This window comes from Phalacrocorax carbo, chromosome Z, assembly GCF_963921805.1.
Source record: "Phalacrocorax carbo chromosome Z, bPhaCar2.1, whole genome shotgun sequence".
Taxonomy (NCBI): Eukaryota; Metazoa; Chordata; class Aves; order Suliformes; family Phalacrocoracidae; genus Phalacrocorax; species Phalacrocorax carbo.
The window spans coordinates 36,842,714-36,856,971 of NC_087548.1; positions in this window are offsets into that span (position 1 = coordinate 36,842,714).

Below are 14,258 nucleotides of genomic sequence, written 5' to 3' on the forward strand. Positions count from 1 at the left end.
CCCATCCTTTTCCTCAGAGCTGCTCTTTTCTTACAAATTTGGTGAAAAGAAGACTTTGGGCTAGCTTTTTACCATGGTGAGCACCTGACTTCAGCAAAATATTTTCAGGGAAGTTTCATGCAAAATCATAGAGCCATTTCTGAGAATTCAGGTGTTTTGGAAAAATGTAACTTGAAGTGGTTCTAATGACCTTTCACAAAATCCTTAAGCCCGCCCCTAGTTTATTTGTGAAGAGAATTGCAAATTTAGCAAGAGGAAGGCCTTGCACTGGAGATGGCTATTGCCAAAATTGTGAAAGTGAGACTACATTTGCTTAACTTACAGCATTTATAGCCTGCAGCTCACCAGAGATTTACGCTGTCAGCATTTTAACACGTTTTCATGGGCCATATGTGAATATGTGCGTATGTCAGGGAAAGAAGCTGTACTTCCTCTCCTCCTGCTGCACCAGGCAAATCAGATTATTCACAAACTGATATTACATCTGGATCCTACAGTTGTGTTTTCATCTGGACATGTTGTGCAAAGGTGGGGTGAATGAAAGATTTGTGAGATCCAAATACAGGTGAAACAAGACCTACAACAGGTCAAGAGATAAACACAGGGAATGGGAATATTTTAACACTGATCTGATTGTACAGCTTCTGACAAGTTACATGATCTCTGACTATTACTTCTTGCTCTCTTGTGTGACCCCAGTAAACAACTCTTCTGTAACAGCTTTTCCTCCTTAAGATGAAGGGGAAAGAGGGAATCAAACCATACTTTTAAGGCATCTCTGATTTGAAATTTTATCCCATTCCTCTTTTAGAGTTGCATACCAAATTTCACAGACTTAAAAATACTGCCCTGTTCATGAGTATTTCTAGCAATAATTGGGTTGATAATGCAATTAGGTACAGATATAGAATACTCTCTTATCATTAATGAGTGAAAGCAGAACTGATTGATTAATATATCCTTCAAAAGGTAGAGGTATAATTTTTTATAATCTAGTATCATGTTCAAGTCTCATGTCCCTGTAAATGACTTCTCTTAATAAAAGTGTAACCTATGCCTTAAAATGCATCTCTGTTCTTGGTGTAGAAGTTCACATTGGGTGTACAAAGTAGACGCTAATAGAGTTTTACAGAAACACCAGAAGATGTAAATCATTGCTGCTAGGTGTCCCAGGGATTAAGGAATTCTGTGTGGTTATTAGATAAGCATGTGTTTCATATTATTAGGAGTTTTGAAAATCTTGGTTAGAAATTGAATATTTTCCTTAGACTTTGAAGTCACTTAACATGAAAAAAAAAAAAAGAAAAGAAAAAGAAAAAAAAAAGCTTAGGTATGCTTTTAATCCTCTCTCACTGCAAACCACACTTAAATACATTTACTCTCCAGTGTTATCTTCTAAATTTTTTCTCCTGCAAAATATAATAAAGTATCCTTGCCTGTGATCGAAAAGATGATCAAACATGATGAAATCTGCTAATGGGATCATGTATGGTGAGTAGACTAGCAAGTCATTAGCTGGATTTAGTAGCCACAGTATTCCCTGTATGCTTCTGTTCTTGTTACCATTGTGCACCTTAAGGCACTTTGCACTCTAAAAATGCAGTTTTGTCCCAGCTGCAAACAAGATGTTTCTGTTTTAGTAAGCTATGTAACAGCAATGGAACATGTCATTTACAAGACTTGGTGAATAATTCCATGTGCATCTGAGTCATGCCCCTATTAAATTTAATTAAACTCTTTAGACCCTTCTCAGTCTTAAGGGTATGTATGTTGTATGCCTTTTGAAAGATAAGTGCAGTCAGCATAATTGCTGAACATGTATGTGCAAGGAAAGTTACCAAGATGGGGAGAAATTAAAAGAAAAGAGACAATTTAAGGCCTTTGGGAAATATATTAAGAGGAGCAGCACTAGGTAGCTTGGAATAAATTGTGGGATGAATAGATCACTAGTGTTTGATATGCAGTTATATTTTCTACAAATAGGGAAAAAGAAAGGAGAGTAAAAAAGAAATTGCATAATTTGGACTTAGCATACAGGGGAAATCAGATTATAACAATGAGTTCTGCTGCATAACAGAAAACCAGGTCCTTAAAGCTCATTGCTCTACTGAGTGGACAAAAGCAGCATTGTATGTGCTGCTTACACACCAGTTTGGGACTGGTGTGTGAAAGGAGTGGGTGATTGACCAGGACGGTCCCTTCTCAGCCAATAATATCCATCAGAGGACTTAAACAAAGCCTGTTCTTGCATCCATGTTTGTTCAGTTTGTTCCTAGCCCTATATGGCTAGGTGCCATAAATAATGACTGCATTATATCAGTCCCAGATATGGCTTGTGGAATGTTGTTTGATACTGTTACTTTTGACTCAAGGAAGTGCTTCCAGAATTTTCATCTGTACAAATATATTTTTTTAAACTGACCCTATATATGTCACTTCTTCCAATGAGGCATTTAATAATGGAAGAGTGGATTTATACAAAACCATCAGTAATTGTTTCATTTAGTTTTGTTTTGACTTGCGGATTAAACAGACATATGTGTTGTATTGAACAGAAAGACCTGCTTGTGGATTCTGACATAGTTATAATAATACTGCCACTCTGTGTGTAGCTCAGATGGGCTGCAGAAACCAGTTTTCCTTTGGGCTGCACATGTTTTTTGATTCTATGGAGAGTTGATATGAAGGAAAGAATTCATGTATAAGAATGACACTACTATGTAATATAATAGCCAAACCTAGTACTGTGCGGCTGCATGTTTTATTTTCTTTTATTTCTCTCAGTGTTTTTTTAGAGGAAATAGAGAGGAGCCAGACTTGTCCTGGTTTACGCTAACTCCCAAGAAATGACTGACCAACTGCTGTATGGAAAACCACCCCTTTTTGCCATGGGCTTGGCTGAGCAATGTCATGGTGGAGAAGGGGAAACGAAGAAGAGAAGATTATTTTAACAGATGAATGACATTTCAAGCTTTCCTTTCAATTTCAGAAAATTTGGTATTTAAGTGTTTAAAATTTTTCAGTTGGCTGGAGAATTAAGGAGGCATCAAAGGTCAGAGCTGAATGTCTCAGTGACCATTTTGCTTATCTGATGTTTGGAAAATGGTGCATTTGTAAAACTAGTCTTTTTTTTCAAGGAAAGAATAACTGCTTCATTTTAATAGGCAGTGTCAATAATTTCATGGAAATTCAGTATGGTAGACTGGTGTATAGAGTAGTGCATGGGACCATTTTGAAGTGAAACCAGTTTAATTTTTCTCTGTAGTTTCATTAGAAAATTATTTTCATATCTGACATTTTAATCATCTGTATGTTTCAGTGAGAAGAAGCTGCCTTTGCAAAATCTCTCAGCCAAAAAAAGGGTGTGCTAATGTAAAAGACAGAAATTAATTTAAAAATACTTTTTTCTTCCCCGCTTACTTCTACCTGGCTTTCTGAATCCTCTTGCTACAGCTGTGCTCCTGCTAAAATTGTATGTGTTTTGTGTTTGTAACTTTGTAAGTGATCCCAGTGAACCTAGGAAATCAGTCATACAAATCAACCTATGTGTTTGCAGATTTGGAGACTGTGTCTGACCAGTCCTTAGAAAGCCAACGAGACCTCTGCTTGGTATGCTCTCTCCCATTGCCTTTTACTTATTTAACTCACAGATAATGGTGCTGGATATTGCATCCAAAGGCTTATTATGAGCACTGTCATTGAAGCATAATGCTTCACCTTTGATTTGTACAGTGGCTTTTCAAATTCTCTTTAGTGGAAGCCTACTGTCAGAGGTAAACTCTTGTTTACCCTTGTAAAGAGTAAATTTGGATAGCCTTCAAGCTGTAAACTCTTGAAATTGATTTGGAGTTTAAATGAAGTACCTATGAGTTTTTGTTTAGGGTTAAATTCTATGAGATTCTAACTGATCTTTGATATGTCTTTATGAAGGATTATTTCAGAAGATTAAAGAGCAGTTGCTAGATGGGTCAGAACCTTTGACTTTCACGTCATTGTTGAGGTTCTTATTGAAGTCCATTTTATGAGCAAGTGAGATCTCTGTTTGTTTTCCATATTTTTCTGTTGCATAGTTCATAAATGCTTAAGCATTTTCATTTGCCTACAATATGTACGCTTATCCTGTAGTCCCTTACAAGAATAAGCTGTTATTACAGTCTTGCACCTGTACACCTGCATATGCATATGTGGGGCAAAGGTAAAAGTAATTGGAAAAAGATCCCTTGTATGTTTGAAAGCTCCTTGCCCTGCTTACCTTAAAGTTAAATTACAGAGGGTAGAAAGAAGATGTTTTAACAGGTGATTTTGATTATGAATTACACGCTACCAAAAATGTGCTTGATTTGTACTAAGCAAAACTAAGCTACAGAACAAATACAAGTTGCACACAGACAGGAAAGAACTCTGTTTTTCTTTTAACCAGAAGCTTGTGATGTATTAACATTTTTATTAGAAAAAAGTGTCTGTCCTTTCTGTTCTGTGTTCAGTCTCTGACACTTATGGCAACAGTGTCATAACATTGTTATGAAGTTTTTCATTTAAGAGTAGATGAGCATACTGAAACGAGGACTATACAGTTTTGGGTTTTGAATCAAAGAGCAGGAAATGGCTTTATCTTTGCATTGGTTTATTTATTCAACTTCCCTGATTTAAACCAATTTGAAATGATGTAGTTGTAGAATCTACGTATCTTCAATGGCAAATTTTAAACATATCTGCTCTGGGTTAATCATAGTGAGGTTGTAGCGTACAAAGGGTTTATTACTTGATGACTGGCTTTTTCAAGGAGGTGGAGCATAGGAGTTACCTGGCTGCCATCAACTTTTAATACAATTTCAAAACCTAACTTAATCTTCTTATTACAAGAACTGAGGAATCTACTGGACACTGTACAGCCACACAGTCAACAATGTTTTTATCTGCTAGAAAAGACACATAAGGGAAAGAAACAGGAAAGCTTTATGTTTGGTTGCTGTTCAGAGGGAGAAATACAACAGAATTCATCAGGCATGCGGTAGTTTCTGCACTTCTCTTGACTAACTGACTTATGGCAGTCAGGGGAGAGCAAGATGAAAAGTGATGTGCTTAACATATCAGATAGATAATATAAAAGTGTCTCACCCTGAGAGTGGGAAAATGATCTTACTAGATGCATATATGAATACAAACTCCACAGAATTATTAGACTAATAGACAATTTTGGGAAAGGATTTTAAAGCTGTAGCTGAACATTTTTTTAAAGAGATGTCTGCCCATCAGAAGAAAATTCTTCTTAGGAAAGCTTACTTCTAGAGCTTTTAGAAATTTTAGAAACTATTCTTTTTTTTTTTTCTAGATGTTTTATTTGTATTATATTTGAAGTAAAAAATTTGGCTTTGTCAGGCTCATTTTTTCCCCCCTGTAATTATCTGAAATGTCATACTTCATACCTGTTCCAAATGGATCATTCTGAAATTAGTTTAACTAGTGAAACTTGCAAGCTGTTCAGCGGGTTATGGCACGGTGTGGGTGATATTTGGCTGTTTGTTTTCTGTCCAGATTTGTAAGGTTTCTTGTGGCGTAGGTTCTGTTTGTAATTTTGTTTTTCTTCTTTTCTTTTTTTATTCTTAAACAATATCAAAAACATTTCTAATATCTCAGATTTCTGTAAGAGAGGAACATGGATTTCTGCTGAGACTTAAAATGTTAAAATCAGCTTGCACCATGTCCTTATTTCCCTTTCTCCTGAAATTAAGGTGATGGAGCAATCTTTGAACATATTGATGTAAATGAAATTTTTGCATTGAATCTGAAATATTTTTCAAGAAACCATAAGAGGGATATTTTTTTTTTTTTTGGGGGGTGGGGTGGGGTGGGGTGGTGGGGGTGGGTGCTTTTAATTTTAATTTCCTTAAACTTAAACCTCAACTTTAAGGAGGAATTTTTACCTAGAACAAGAGGCTTATATAACATCAAAACTATCTTCAACTTTAATGAATAACTCTAATTCCAGAGTCTTGCCACATGTCTAGCACTGGCATACTGCTGTTAATTGGTTGCTGACAAAAAGGAAGGAGAACTGATATTTTAAAAAGATCCCTGAAATGTCCTGGGTTGCAGAACAATCCTTTTCCTGGTCTTGAAGACTGCATGTTTTCATGTCAGATCACACATGAAGAATTCTGGACATTGGAGTGCAGTTAAAATGAGTATTTACTGGGTCCCTTTCAAACTGGTTTACTACCAAGAAAAATATTATGACTATAAGCTATGCCATTTATATGATATCAGACCTCCAACAAAATGAAAATATAGAAGAAAACGTAAGAGTTCATTAAAATAATTTGGAACATTTATAAGAGAACGATGAAGGAAAGAACCTGTGCAGTAAAGGATGGGCTAGTTTTGTTTTAAAAGGAATGTTCCTCTGTAGCTGATCCTACCCTTGAGGTAACTTGGCACTGTATTGAGACTATGTCAATAGCAGGAGGAACAGGTGTATTTAAAGAAAATGTGTTTAAACCTTTATATATGTACCTTATGCTAGTAGTTTGGAATTAACTGCTGGCTATATTTTATTTTACTGCTGATGTGTTGTATTTTTGAAAGCTTACCCCTCTCCTATCACACAAATCCAAAGTGATCTGTTTCCTTGTGAAATATTGGTTAGACTTAGATAGTTCTGTGCAGAGTTTCAGTGCTGGTCTGTGTTGCTTTTGTGCAGAACAGATTCTGGCTTTGTAAACCTGACAGCTTAGATCTTCCTAGGCCCCCTTAAAAATTCTAGCCAAGTTAAAAACATGGGAGAAGGCTAAATATAAAGCTCCTCTCCAGGTTTTTTATAGAAGTATGTTTAGAGCTTTGTCAGGCTCCTGTAATATCCCTATGGGATTTTAACTCTAATAGAACATGCTCTGAAACAGTGACCATAGCTATGGAAGAAAGCTGGCACATTGCAGGATCACTGTGGGCACATAATACTAAAATGCAATAGTCTATCAACCTATTTAGAAAAAATCCATAGTTAGACATTGTTAGACAATAATCCATATAATCCAAAAATATTTCGTCACATAATGACCATTTTAAGATTGCAGCAGATATGATTATCTGAACCCAGTGGTTAATAAAAGTAAAAGTACAAAATTGCTACTGGCATAGCTACTTACTGGCAAAGCTACTGTTTTTGGTTTGGGTTTTTCTGGGGGTTCTTTTCATTTTTTTTCTTTGTTTTTTAAAAGAGCTCTTGGGATTGATGTGGGAGTTAAAATATTTTTGCATCTTATGAAACCAACCTTATTCAATACTCTGTTATGAAGGTGTCCCTGTGATCATGCATGTGGAAGTTGAGGTTTGTATGTTTCATTCCTTTTGTAAGTTTTGCAGTCATAGCTTTCTATCATGGAGTTACAGTATGATTGGATAAGGGAAGAGCGACTTACGTCATCTACCTGGACTTGTGCAAAGCATTTGATACAGTCCTGCACAACATCTTGTCTCTAAAATGGAGACATATGGATTTGACAGATCGACTACTTGGTGGATAAGGAATTGGCTGGATGGTCCTACTCAAAGACTTGCAGTCCATGGCTCAATATCCAGGTGGAGACCAGTGATGAGTGGTGTCCCTCAGAGGTCCATACTGGGACCAGTATTTTTTTAATGTCTTTGTCAGGGACATGGACAGTGGGATTGAGTGCATCCTCCAAGTCTGCAGACAACACCAAGCTGAGTGGTGTGCTTGATACTGTAGATGGAAGGGATGCCATCCAGAGGGACCTTGAGAGGCTGGAGAGGTGGGCCTGTGCAAACCTCATGAAGATCAACAAAGTCAAATGCAGGGTCTTGCATTTGGGTTGGGGCAATTGCAAACATTGATACAAGCTGGGTGATGATTGGATTGAGAGCAGCCCTGCAGAGAAGGATTTGGGGGTATTGGTGGGTGCAAAACTGAATAAGATCCAGCAATGTGCACTTGTGGCCCAGAAAGCCAGTCATACCCTGGACTCCACCAAAAGAAGTGAGGCCAGCAGGTGAACAGTGGTGATACTGTCCCTCTATTCTGCTCTCATGAGACCCCACCTGGAGTACTGTGCTCAGCTCTGGGGTCCCCAGCATAAGAAAGACACAGACCTACTTGAGTAGGTCCAGAGGAGGGCCGTGAAGATGATCAGAAGGCTGGAGCACCACCTTTATGAAGACAGGCTGAGAGAGTTGGGATTTTTTAGCCTAGAGAAGACAAGGTTCTGGGAGACCTTATACGAGCCTTCCAGTACTTAAAGGGGGCCTACAGGAAAGATGAGGAGGGACTCTTTATCAGGGAGTGTAGTGATAGGATGAGGGGTAGCAGTTTTAAACAGAAAGAGAGTAGATATGGATTAGATATTAGGAAGAAATTGTTTACTGTGGGGGTGGTGAGACACTGGAACAGTTGCCCAGAGACATTGTGGATGCCCCATCCCTGGAAGTGTTCAAGGCCAGGTTGGATGGGGCTTTGAGCAACCTGTCCATAGCAGGGGGGATTGGAACTATATGATCATCAAGGTCCTTTCCAACCCAATCTATTCTATGATTCTATTGGAGCTGCCTATTTAGTCCTTCAGGTTGTCCGTGACTACTTGTGAAATGGAGACTGTTGTACTTTGCTTCATCATTGGTAACTCAAATGGAAATGCCTTAATATGTGCTTTCAGTTCTGCTGAGTGGTATTTTATTGTTTATTTACTTGAACTATGTGTAACAGATTAAGTATTCAATCAAGGTAAAGTATTTTGTGCACTTATTTTTTAAGCTGTCTGAGTGTCTTCAGATTACAGCCTTGCTGGGGATTCACATAGCATTTTAGGGTGGTTTAAGGAAAAATAAGAAAGGAGGAGTGGAATCAGCAATCTATTTGGTGTGATCATTTTTTAATTTCCTGAATTTTAACCCTCTCCAGTCTCATAAGAGGCATAATTCTCTGTTCTCCCACAGTAGTGAATCCTGTTGTGGAAAAAGCTCATCTGACTTCTTAAGGGTAAGGGTAGAAGCAAAAGAAAGAGTACACCAGTTCCAGTCTGTCTCTTTCCCAGACAATGTGTTATATAGAAGAGGGGATTAAAATTGCCCTGAATTTTTCCTTATACATAAGCAACTACAATGGTCTCCCAACACGCTTCATTCTGTCCTAAGATTACATGAATTTTTGGTTCCCTGTGAGGAGGATATTGTCTGTTTGGTCATATTCTGAAAAGAGAAACAGAACTAAATACTTGCTTCAATTTCCTCAGTCATGGAGGTTGGATTGTGATAAGAACAGTGGATAATGTAATAACGTAAAACCCTGTTTGGATGGGATAAACTACTTGAATGCATGTTCTGGAAGCCAACCTGGCAGGCTTTTTTGTTGCTTTTCAGGCATCTTAACAGTAGGAGAAAAAACGAACAGAAAACATACTTGGTCATAGTGCTCCCATTCACCTCCACTGGGTGCTGTTATTGTGTTATTTCCTGGTAGAAAAGATAAGACATTGCAGTATACCTTCAGCCAGTGCTCACTTGCTTTTTCCTTAGCTGTTATCCCCTGGTGAGTCTTGACTTCAGCAGCTTGAAAAGTGACCCAGCTCTTTCCTGCTTAGGGGGAAGAGACATGGCTGCCTTTCACTGTCCTGATACTCTAGCATAACTGACTCATATATACCACCAGGTTAATTACAACTTTTGCTTACAGCAAAACAAGAGAGCACACAACAAATTTTGCTGAAGAGATTTTAAAATGTCTAAAAAGCATTGAAAAATTTTGAGTTGAAAAATTTTAACTGTTTGGCAAAATGTATATGAGTATATAAATATTATTTATTGTATCATGCTTATATGTGCATGAATAGATACTTTCCAAATATTCATAGGTTCTTGGAGAGAAATTAGTTTCCTACAGTTCAGAGAAAGGGATTATTGTATATTTAAATGGTAAAAATATCTAGGATTTTAAAATATTCATGTAAAACAGGAAAGAACAAAGCAGGTAAACAAAGATATTAGTTTAAACATGTTTGCTGGGCTGGAGGAAGCCTGTTCTTAGAATCACGTTTGAATGGTTTTTTTCAGATTGTGATACAGGAAAACAATTATATTTAAAGTCAGCATGGTTTACCCAGCTATAACCCCCCAAATTTACTATTTTGAAAGTCTTCCACACAGTTACTTGATTTTCTTTACCTTATATTATGATATAGCTTAGATTTTGAGGAATAGAAGAACAGTTAATATAACATAGTATTACATCCTGTCAAATGTAACTTTGTTCAAGTTTTTATGTGTATTTTGTATTGTAAGAGCGGTGTTTCATACTCCCTTCATATATGCCTTTCATACATGTAAGACTGGTAGTTCATATTCCCACTACTTTAAAAAAATTCACCTGCGAAAATAAAACCTTTTTTTGGACTTGAAAAGTAATCAAAGAATTTAGAATTAAATATCCAAAAAAAAAAAGAGAATAATTCATATGGATGGATGGGTTTTGAACATGTAGACCCATATATTCTGGGACAGATACATGCGTGAACACTGTTAAATATTGTGTACATTCAACAATCTACAAACATAGCTGATGCATTGATTTATTCTGTGAACACAAGAAAAACAAATAGGTTTTTCAGGGCTCCTTATAATTACTGCCTTTACAGAAATAAAAAATAACCTCTAGAGGACACAGGTTTGAAAACTTCAATTTTGGAGAGAAGCAAATGCTAAACAAAAGTTACCAAAATTTTATTCAAAGCCTTTTTTTTTTTTTTTTTTAAAGGGTCCATAGATAAAGTTAAACTTAAAATGCCAAAGCTCCATAGAGAAGGTTATACAACCTTTGCGGCCTGTGATTGAGCAATAGCAACACTTGAAAACTGAACAGATTTCTAAGAGTTCCTGGCTCCCAAAGAAACTGCATCACAATACTAAGAGGGCAATTATGGCCAATAAAGATTTAGTAATGAATTACTGCTTTAATTCATTTTAGTTTTTCTTCTGTAAAGAGTAGAATAAAAATATGTCTTTGAAATTATAAGTTAAGCAAAAATTAAAATTGCCTAAGAACTCTAGTTAAATCCACTTAGTTAACTAAGCTAATTTTGAAGGACTGGATTTAAAAACAAAGGTCCAAGTGGGGAGAAATTAAATGCAACCAATGAGATGACCTATATGGATTTGCCAAAGCTATGTCTAGGCTGGGTATCTAGTATGGGCTCAGGTAAGTGGGGCAGGAAGAGCTGATTTCATCAGCTGATCTCTACATTTGAAAAGTTTAGGCAAGGGCTGATTTGAGACCACATGTTCCTGTTTCTTTACTGCACAGTTGTCCAGGTGTCCTGGTCATTCCAGGCCTTTTAAGTTGCAATTAGGTTTAGGGAAAATGGAGATAACATGCTAAACTGCATCATAGGTTTTTTCCATATGTAAGTGAGACAGGGGGATGAGGGCTGCTCTGGATAGAAGATATTGGTGTGGGGTTTAGCAGCAGATAGAGCTGACCAAATATCACTGGATCTAGCATTTGTGTTTTAGAATGTCTTGAGAACTGGGAAGATTAAAAAGTGATTTTATGAGTGTTTTAGGAGTCTAGTGTAATTAATGCAGTATGTTGTTTGAAGGATTTTTTTGTTGTTAGGAAAGGAGGAATATATTTTGAAATAAGTAGAATCAGCCACTAAGAGAAGCATGCTACTGCTGACACATCTTACTGCAGCTCAATTCTACTCATCAGACCTGAAAAATATTTCTGCAAATAACATTGCAAGCTCATCATCATCATTGAAACTGCAAAAGTAGAAGAGAGAAACATTTTCCTTTTTTGGCCTGTATGAATGCAACAGTGCAGATTTTGCCACAAGTTTGTTTTTTTTTTATATAATTTTCTTTCAAGATTTTTAAAAGAATCTGAGAGAACTGTAGTTGAGGAAATCTTTGAGTTTCTGAACTGACTTTTGATGATTTGACATGTTGCTTTCATCTACTGTTTGGTTTGTACAGGATATTTGCTTTTCTTTTTCAAATTATTTTCTGAAGATAGGTAATGGTGTAACATGAGAGCCTTATGAAATCAGTTTGTTTCATGATGAAGGGTCCATAGCTTTTGCCAAGTCAGATACTATAAGATGTAAATTGAAATCAGCTGTGGATAGATCAGCATGCGTAAATAGATTACTATAAAGCAATTTTCGTCTATATTGTCCTGCTACAGGTTTATTCCCTAACTGTTTAGGTGTGTAGGAGCGTAGCATGTATAAAAGTGCATTTCAATATATGCTACTCCTTTCCATCTGTTCTTTACAAGGCATATTTGTGTTTCTATACATAGTGGATTCTCATTCACTCTTTGGGACTCAAAGATTTACAGATGGCATACTAATTTGTGATAACATCTAATACCTACTACAATCACTTTTTATAGTAGGCATATTTATTGCTGCTTTTGTCTGAACTGCAGTCAAGACCAATGTTTATTCAAAGGGCGTTAAGGCTTTGCTTAACACTTTTCTTTGAAGTCTTTATGTCCTGTTCTATAAGGTAAGGCACTAATTAGTATAAATTTACATACCTCTGACTGCTTCAGGGTTACCCCAGGAAAGGGTCCACTAAAATAAAACAGTAGGTCTACCATAAAAATTACAATGTGTGATCTGAAAAGGAAGGAATGACAGCTATATGAAATTCAAATGCTGAATGCAATCTGCCGACTAATATAGAAAGGAAGAAATAAAGTCCTGGTTATTTACCAATTAAAGAATGGGTAATAGAGGCTTGAATTCACCGTCAGCTTCAGCACAAAGCCTCCACAGCCTTTGGCTAGACCATTTTAGGACTGTGATTGTCTTATGGTGATTACACCTCACTTACCTGAGGAAAAAGATGATTAGGGGAAGGAACAGATTTGTAAAGCATACTGAAAATGAGTGTCCTTTATTTTTAAATTCTCTTATTGTTAGAAATAAACGACATATTGGAAGGGCACACTGGCATTTAAAAAATTATTTTTTCACAGAAGTGGCAGTGCTTGAGCAGTGTTTCGGAGATAAAGAGTTGGAGAGACTTGGGAGGATGGTATTGCCAGTGTTTCAAACAAAGATTCTTCTTTCAGGTGGTGTACAATTTCTCAGCCATTATTTCTCCTGTAATGAAAGAAATTTAATGAAAGGATGCTTACACACATAATTACCTGGGGATGCAGGAATCCCAAACTCTTGATGTAATTTGGGTGTTTTTTCCTCTAATCAGTTCTGAGGGAATTGATTAAATTAATTTCTTATTTCTTCTCCTAGAGAGTTGTCCTGGAGCATAAAGTTGCCTAGTTATTTTTAAATAAAATTTAAGAGTTAATCACAAAGACAGCACCAAGTTTTTAAATTATTATACTTACTGGCAATGTTGCTGAAATATAGACAAAATATTTTAAATAACAGGAAGATAAGTATGTAATAAAAGTGGACTAATACAATTTTGATATAGCTGTTGCACAGTCAAGCTGCAGACTAGACCTACTGGATGCTATACCAGAAAGAAACAGCAGGTCTGTAAGTTTCCAATTTAAGGGAAAATTGCCTATGTATTGTATAGGTATATTAGTAAATTGTCTATTTAAATTTGTTTTTGAAAGGCCAGAGTTCAATATTTTGCCTGTGTGCCTGTGTTTGATAATGAAGATAGAGTGAGGCACACAAATGAAGATAGAGTGAAGCACACAATTATGTATCATGTAGTAGGGTAAAGATGAATTTTCCATTTGAACTGGTTGTTTGATTTTTTGGGAAATGAGAAAAGAGAGTAATTTGCAGAAAAATCTCACTCCGTTGTTTTTAGGCCAATGGGACAGGAGGTGAAGGTTCGCTTCTTTGAGTGCTATAACCTCCAACAAGGAGACAGGGCTGATGTGGGCTATCTAGAAAAGGACATAAGTATCAAAACAAGCTGAATGTGGCTGAAAAGAGGAAATAGATTAGTGTTAGTCTCAAAGAAGAAAATAATACATGGGAAAAGGAATACACTATTTGCATCTCAGAGAAAAGAGGCATGAATTTTTTGTTTGTTTTCATAAATTTAAACTCTGATATCACATTTAAAATTTTATCCTTATCTGTGCATCTGATGAACAAGACGGTGTTCTGTATACTGCCAATTTCAGTGTCAGGAAGGGAAAACCCTTTTGACAGCAAATGATTGCTGCTTGTCTTTTGCATAACCCTTAAACACTGGTGAATGGAGAAGTGTGAGAATGCAAGGAGTATGTTGGACCTGCATCTTGCTAGTGT